The sequence below is a fragment of the Ambystoma mexicanum genome, chromosome 3p (assembly GCF_040938575.1).
Source record: "Ambystoma mexicanum isolate Mex_15411 chromosome 3p, UKY_AmexF1_1, whole genome shotgun sequence".
Taxonomy (NCBI): Eukaryota; Metazoa; Chordata; class Amphibia; order Caudata; family Ambystomatidae; genus Ambystoma; species Ambystoma mexicanum.
In genome coordinates this window covers 794,919,669-794,927,770 of record NC_090925.1, presented here as the reverse complement: position 1 = coordinate 794,927,770, position 8,102 = coordinate 794,919,669, and the positions used below count along the sequence as shown (strand labels likewise).

The 8,102-nt window shown below is 49.6% G+C and overlaps 1 protein-coding gene across 1 annotated transcript in view; it reads left to right on the top strand.

Moving 5' to 3' along the window:
• The first annotated feature begins 2,773 nt into the window (after window positions 1-2,773).
• LOC138580892 (up-regulator of cell proliferation-like) overlaps window positions 2,774-8,102 on the top strand; it is a 1,164,421-nt gene continuing 1,159,092 nt past the window's right edge. The window contains exon 1 of the mRNA XM_069651790.1: window positions 2,774-2,851. The gene's annotated coding sequence lies outside the window, so the exon portion shown is untranslated. The remainder of the gene's footprint in view (window positions 2,852-8,102) is intronic.

Sequence of the window (8,102 nt, the reverse complement as noted above, 5' to 3'; positions counted from 1 at the left end):
GAGGGTCCTAGTTGAAGTGAGCAGACAAGGGGCAATGCTGGTAATAGTGACGCCCTTTTGGCTCTCTCAAGTGTGGTTTGCAACCCTCTTACAGTTGTCAGTCGATGTTCCTCGTCTTCTTCCTCTTCACCCTCTCATTATAACAGAAACCGGCAGGTCTTCCCCACGATCTGGTCCTTCAGGAGCATCTCTCCCTTTGGCCTGGAAGATTTCAGCTCTTCCTGGTGCTTCAGAGGGTTTTCACAGGACGCTTTATGTGTCATCAAGGACTTGTGGGCAGATTCCACCAGATCTGGCTATTCCTCAGCATGGGGTCGATGGGTGGGCTGGTGCGCGGCTCAACAAATTGATCCCATTTCTGCCCCTCCGGTAGAGGTAGTACATTTCTTAGTAGAACTTTTTAAGGAAGGTAAAGCGTACAGAACTATTAATGGGTTCAGGTCAGCCATCTCTGTCGGGCATTTGTTGGTAAAAGGTGAACCGGTGGGAAGGCATTTTTTGGTTCGTAAGGACCTCAAATCCATTCATATCAAGGTGCATCCTAGGCCAACGTATTCCTTTTTGTGGGAAGTTAATTTGGTGCTTCAATTGTTTTATTCTTGTCCTGATAATGGTCAACTCTCTTTGCAGCTGCTTTTTCTCCAAGTTGGCCATGTTGTTGTGCCTCATTTCAATTAAAAGGGTTTCAGATGTCAGGGAATTAGATGTTGATGATAAAATGTACTCTCTTCAAGGGGTAACCTTCTTTGTTTCGAAGAGGACTAAATGTATGATTTCTTCAGTGTCCTATCCTTCCTTTCAGAAGATTATAAACTTTGCATGGTGCAATGTCCAAAAATTTATGAACGGAAGACTGTGGGACATAGAGCTCTGGCCTCCTCTCAGCTGCTCACTTCTTGCTGTAAGCCTCATAAACCAGTGTCTCCGGCCACTATAGCCAGGTGGGTAGAATGGGTCATGAGCAAAGCGGGAATCAATGTCTCCTTTTTTGGGGCCCATTCGGTTAGGGGCGCCAAGGCCTCTAAGGCGACTTTGCTGGGGAGAAGTCCGGTGCACATTTTGAGAGCAGCTAATTGGTCCAAAGAGTCCACGTTCAAGACCTTTTATCACAAGTGAGGAGTTGGTCATGTAGCTATTGATCTAATGCAAGGGCTTTAAACTTCCATAATATGAAGCCTCCTGTCTTGCAATACAATGAATAATCCCCCTCACTACCATGAGAGTGGGTTTAGATTCTATTAAAGACAAGGAAGCGAATATTATCCCACCCACGCCTGTGTTTTTTTCTCTATTTTGGCAGCTTATGGCTGAGGCGCAACCCAATTGCAAAGGAGCCAGGAGGTCTGGAGGGCATAGCTGGGCGAGCCAGACCGGGATTTGGCCCTCATTTCCAATAGCTCATGTGGCAGTGCTTTGTTCCTTGGGATGGTGACTTCCGTTAACAAACAGAACTTTATTTTCCAAACTAAAACCTGTTTTATGTTAAAATGTGTTTTGCTTTTCTTTGCTGCTGTGGTGTCAAGTAGTAAAGAATGATTTGCATAATAAGGAGCCTCCTGTCATGACATAGAATCGTACTCTATCCCTCTCTAAGTCATGTTTTCATAGTCTCGGGTGGTATGAGGTTTGTGCATGTTTACTCGCTACCGGTCCCTGACTGCCATGATTTAGCCCTCTGGGTCTTCGACTCTCTCAATCACTAAAACCACGCCCGCATAGCTGGGGAGTTCCCACCGCAAATTGCTCCCATTTCGGCCACTGGCTGGCTGCTCCGCTAGGCTGCTGGCTAACAAGGTTGGCGCCAGTTTTAGTTGTTTGGGGGAGGAATAAGGCGCCAAGCCGGATGCGGACCTGCCACTGGGATCGGAAGCGAGAAGGAACGAGGCTGGTGGGAAGTCACGGTGTTGCGCGGATGTGTTTGGAAGTGGCGGGTAGTTGGCGGAGCTGGGGACGGGGTGTGAGTTGGTGGGGGGCGTTTGTTTGCGGTAGGGTAGCTGTTGGTGTGAATTGGTGGGGTGTGGTTGTTTGCGGTTGGGTGGCTGGTGGTGTGGAATTGGGGGTGGTGGTTGTTCGTGGTTAGGTGGCTGGAGGTTCGTGTGGAAGTGTGGGTGTCGCTCGGGTTGGTCGCGGTGGGTGGGCGGTAGTGCGTGGTGCCTCGCCTGAAGTGCATGTGAAGGCGTACGGGCTGGGGTCTCGCGGGTCTGCGCGCCGGTCTCCGGGCTCGCTGGGTGGTGTGAGTTTGGGGTGTTGTGACTGTTGGTGTGGATTGGTGGGGTGTGGTTGTTTGCGGTAGGGTGGCTGGTGGTGTTGAATTGGGGGTAGTGGTTGTTTGTGGTTTGGTGGCTGGTGGTTTGTGTGGAAGTGTGGGTGTCGCTCGGGTTGGTCGCGGTGGGTGGGAGGCGGCGCGCGGTGCCTCGCCTGAAGCGCATGTGTAGGCATACGGGCTGGGGTCTCGCGGGTCTGCGCGCCGGTCTCCGGGGCTCTCTGGGTGGTGTTTTGAGTGGTGGGGGGTGTGTGTTTGCTGTGGGGTGGCTGGTGGTGTTGGATTGGGGGGTGTGGTTGTTTGTGGTTGGGTAGCTGGTGGTTTGTGTGGAAGTGTGGCCTGTGTGTTGATTGGTGGAGTTGGTGCACATCATCCTTTAGGATGGGGAAGCGCCTGCGTGGGTCTGCCCACGCATTCGATAATTAAGAAGAAGAAGAAGGCTGGCTGCTCCCTGTACTTCAGTTTAGTTTCGCTTTCATTTCTGCGTATTCCTCCCACTCTTCAGAAACATTCGCTAGTTTCATTTCTTTCAGATTCCGCCGTCTTCGTAGAGGGAAACATCTACTGGCCTGGAGCTCAGCAAAGACGGCAAGTAGTTTAGTTTAATCTGTTCATTTGTAAAGTAAAAGTTAAGTGTCTTTAATTAATCTTTTATGCATGCTAGCCGAAACGTAAAGGTGATTAAATACCAAGAGAGGCTGCAGTCCACCATTCAACCCTACTTTGCCTCTGCGATAATAATGGGACAGGGCGTCACAAGTCGAACTTTGTGAACACTCGGCTCCTATAAAGCTAGTGCTCTCGGTGTACTGCTTTCTCTCTGTCGGCTATTTCATGCCCTTTTTGTTTTTGTGTGGTATTAAAAAATGTCTTTGAGACAAAAAACACAACAACAAAAAAATCAGAAGCCGACCGAGCTCCTGCATGGCTGCAACAACATGTGAAATGTCGGGGATTGTGGGGGCGCAGGTGGATGGTGCCAGATTTATGCAAATGCGTGTTGTAAATTGTGCAATTGGACAGATCGAAGCAGCAGTGTCACAGGGTCCTCTGTGTAGCACTTGCTTCGCCACATATACACAAGGCACGTTTGCAATTTGTTATGCACCTTTTTGACGTGGCCTCCTCGACTCCCCAAATAGAAAAAAATCCAGGCAGATTTTCAGGCTATCTAAAGAAAATTTGTGAGGGGGAAAAGGTCATCATTGTTGGGGGTCGCCTTCCATGGACATCCGGCAGGCGCCCCTGGGTGCTCTTCCTTAGAGCACATCATAGGCCCACTATGTGTGGGGGTTGGGGCCTTCCCTGGACATCCGGCAGGCCCCTTGGCGGTATGGACATCAACTCCATAGGGGTGGGGCACAGCCTGCCAGGACCCAGACCGTGCGGACCTCGGCCACCATCGTGGCCTGCGGGTCCCACGGCATCCGGGCATGCAGGCCTGTGCCTCCACGTGTAGGCCTGCGGCCTACATCAGTAAGGAGACACAGACTCAGTCGTTCCTCTTTGGGAGTCTGCAGCCATTCTGTCTCACGTGCCTGCAGGGGCTCCTTTTATTAGCTTGGGCCATGACACAGTCATGGCCCATCTTAAAGGGGCCATACACGTGAGGAAAACACATCCCCTTAAAGGGGCAACGCAAACAGGAGGGTCCCACCCAACACTCCTCCTTTTTCATAATGAACAAACAAACAGTGCTGAGACATACAGGCATCCCACCTGTTACAACCAATAAAACGCTTGTCGGTTTCGAACTTATGGGGTAGGCAAATAATAAGATATGCCACCGCCACATACTTTGCTTGCTCAAACAGTTACAGACCTAACACATACTAACTAATTCTAAGCATACTTCGCGGGTGACCATCATGACCAGTGAGCTGCCAGTGAAGTGTAGGTAGTCCCCCCCCCCACACGTTAAAAACCTTTATTAACCTGGGGTTCGGAATTGCAACTTCCGACAAGACGCCAAAGGCGGCGACCGGCACTACGTGCACACCCCGCAACTGCAGGACCACAGCTTCACCTTATTGTTCTTTACTGAGACCACTTTAAGCATGGGCCTACTAGGCAGGTTCACAGCATGAAAACACACAGGATTACAGAGTCCTCTTTAGGCAATTGCCTGACCGCAGGAGACCAGTTCGTCTTCCGTCAGCGTCCGCTCAGGAGCCGCTTCCCCAAATCCAGGCCCATTGATGGTACAGTTCACAGCCGGCAAAGCCGCACCTGGGAGGTACCAGGGGCCACATCGGCACTGTCCATTGATGTGCAGAGCAGCGAGACTCAAATTGCAAGGCGTCCACGCTGCTCCATGTGCTGTTAATGGGGGTGACAGGACACCACTCACCCCTTCTTCGGCAATGTTCCCCAGTCTGGAGTGTCTCTTTCCTCGATGACATGGCAGGCAGGAATGCACAATCCCACACAGAAGAAATGCTGCATTTTACAACTTAAGATAATGTTAGCTTGTGATAAATTCATTATAAAATGTGTTTCTTTGAACAGCAACACTTGAACCCCCTTCTCCTCCAAACGCTACTGAAGTGTAGTGCCTTGACAGCCACTTTCAGAGTTAGTCCTACATACTGTTAGTTGCCATGTCCCGTTTTTTTACTTTTTAAATCTGGTCACCCTAAACTCGAGCCACACGCGTGCTTCATTATTCGGGACATGTTCCTGTGTTGCTGTAGACGGCCGCGTCTGCTCGGCAAGCAGTTTCTCCTCTCCACCTATTAAGGCGTGTGAGCCTTTCCCCTCCCTCTGCTTCGGTGCTCAGCCTACTCAGACCTGTTCCTAGCGCGCTCAGGCGCATTAGCCCACACATACCCTGCATGCAGGGCTTTCAAGCTCTGCCTGTTTGTGAAGCATAGGCGTGTCTCCTCATGCACTTGCTAGAGTAAGCTTATTACAGTTTGGGCATTACGGCCTTCACGCCCAGAGTGGGTAATACGCAGTCTGCTCGACTGGCTTGTTTGTTCTGTGTTGTATTCTCACAGTAAGCATGCAGTGTTTTATAAACCCTGTTCACTAAAACTTAGGGTTTTTTCTCTGCACACAATATGGTGGCTAGTTAAGGTGGTCAGAGTCCTTTGTGCAAGTACACAAGTTAGGCCTTCTAAAAAAAGTGATAAGGGGTTAGGAGCTCAGGATGGCCCTACTAGGGGGTCGGGTGATGTATCTTTATCAGCCCCTGGGGTTGTCACATGGTAATACAGGATACTATGGACTCAGCTCTTCAGGGGCTCAATTCTACACTGGCCTCTGCTTTTGATAGGCTCATTAATAAAATTGCAGACTTTCATTCTCAATCTTTCCCTGAGCCAGTGCTAACCCCTCAAGTCCCATGTAAGTGCAGAGAAAAATCGAAGCATTTGACAAGTCAGGATGGTCCAGGCCCTAGATCCTCACCTCAGGAAGACTCCCCTAGAAGAGCTTTGAAGATAAAACTAGATGAGACCCCTGCAATTTCCCTTCCTTCTTAGGCCAGTCCGGGGGGTTCTATTCCAGGTCCTAGCGATCTGTCCGTGTCCAGGTCATCTCAGGATAGTTCGGAGGATTACGATTCCCTACCTAAACGGCGTAAAAAGGAGACCACAAAAGACCTGTCACAGGGTAGTCATGTTCAGTTGTTAGACGGTAGTGGGCTACCTTTCTTTGACCTGTCTCTTATTCAGCATCCCAGGTCCGCTGAATGGCATCCATCGGGTGCACTGTCTGTTTTCTTAATGCATTGGGTCAGGAGATCTCTCCCAAGGGCGGATAGAAATAAGCTCCGCTCAGAGTGTCTCCGACCGATTATTTCCGATAAGGTGGCCCTTACCCCTGATATAGATCAATCCATGGTTTCTTTCCTGTCCCAGAAAGGGAAAGACCCCAAAGAAGGGTCAGATAAGGCTTTGAGGGGCTGCCAAGACAGGCTTTTAGATGTTCTAGGGCCACTTACTCAAATTTTTGAAATGGCAGAGGATGCTGCTCTTTCCAATTCCCCTTTAGACGTGCACGCCCTCAGAGGGTGGGTGCAAAGATCCATCTGCCTGCTCGGAAATGCTAATGCTGCAATCTCTAAAGAACGCTGTAAGGCGCTACTTATGCAAATTGATTCAAAATTTGCGGATATGGCTGAGAGCGAGGCAGGTCGTAAGGCTTAAGCAAATCTCTCTGAGGATTTGTCAACCTATGTACATACATTTATGGCTTTAGACAAAGCACAGGGTAACATTCACAAGGTTTTCGCCCCTAACGCTTTTGACAAGTCCAGAAGAGACAGAGCCTGCTCCTCTGGCCAGCCCTACCAGGGCTCAGCCCGTCCCAGACAATACGCAGCTAGGGGTGCGCATCATTCATCCTCTGCTCGAGGATCCCAGCCTGCATTCTATCCCCAGAGGGGGTACCAGTGGAGAGGATGTTCAGGAAGAGGAGGTGGTAGAGCAAGGACGGCTCCAGGTAACACCTCATGTTTTAAGTATTTCTTCCCGCAAATATTTGGGGTGAAGGTTGGCCAGGTTTGTCCCCAAGTCGCGGGAGCTCACGTCAGACCCCTGGGTTTTCCAAATGGTGATGGGTTTTCGAACACAATTCTACTCCCCCCATGTCAGTTGGTGCACCCGGTTCCCCTCTCCTTTGACCATGCAAAGCAGGCGGCAGTCAATGCAGAGGTCCAGGACCTCATCCACAAGGGTGCAGTGGTTCCGGCTACCTTCACTGCCTCTCAATTCCTGAGTACGATTTTCTTGGTCCCCAAGCCAGAGTAGGGTTTCTGACCTGTTATAAACCTAAGAGGTCTAAATTCCTTTATGGTTTACCAACCTTTCAAGAAGAATGGCATTCACCTCCTCAGGGATACTCTTCTCCCGTCAGATTGGATGGTCAAGATAGACCTCAAGGACGATTATTTAGTGGTTCCTGTTTTTCCTTCTCGTCAGGAGTTTCTCTAGTTCCATTGGAGGTCTCGCACTTGGCTGTTTGCAACTCTCCCATTCGGACTTTTCTCTGCCCATTGGTGCTTCACCAAACTGATGCGGCTAGTGATGGCTCATCCCAGGGTCAAGGGGATCAAAGTGATTTTCTATCTAGATGACATGCTCCTTGTGGCACAGGGGTTTCAGACTCTTCGGGGTCATCTGGCAATGGTGGTGTCTCTCCTTCAGGCACTGGATTTCGTAATAAATGTTAAAAAGTCTATTTTCCAGCCTATGCAATATATCCAATTTCTGGACTTCAATTTAGATTCCAAGTAGTGCATCCTCCTGCTTCCGGACAGCAACCTACTCAGGATCTGCAAAGAGATCTGCTGTCTGTTAAAGAAAGGGACTGACTCCCTCAGACAGTTGTCCTGAGTAGTGGGTATGTATTTGGCCTCCATTCAGGCTATATTTCCAACTACCCTTCATTACAGGGCGTTACAGCATCTGAAAGCCAGACCTCTCTGCAAGAATCTGTCCTACTCTCAGATAGTGGAAATGTCCACAGAAGCTAGGATACAACTCCTTTGGTGGTTCAGGCACATGAATGCCTGGAGTGGCAGGGCGATTTTTGGTCCATCTCTGGATGTTGTTCTGGAGTCGGGTGCCAGCAGGGGAGGCTGGGGGGCCAGGTTAGGGATGGTATCCACGAAATGATAGTGGTCAGATCAGGAAATGTTTCTTTATATCAACTGTCTAGAACTTTAAGCAGGTTCTTTGGCGGTCAAGAGTCTTCTAAAGGATCAGGGAAATTGCTGTGTCCTCCTTCGGTTCCTAGTGATAGTTTCTACAGTCAAAGTTTCGATTGCCAAAAGTTCTGAAACAAAAGTGTGGAGAAAAAAAAGTTTCCTCATTCCAAGGCACTGGCATTTCTG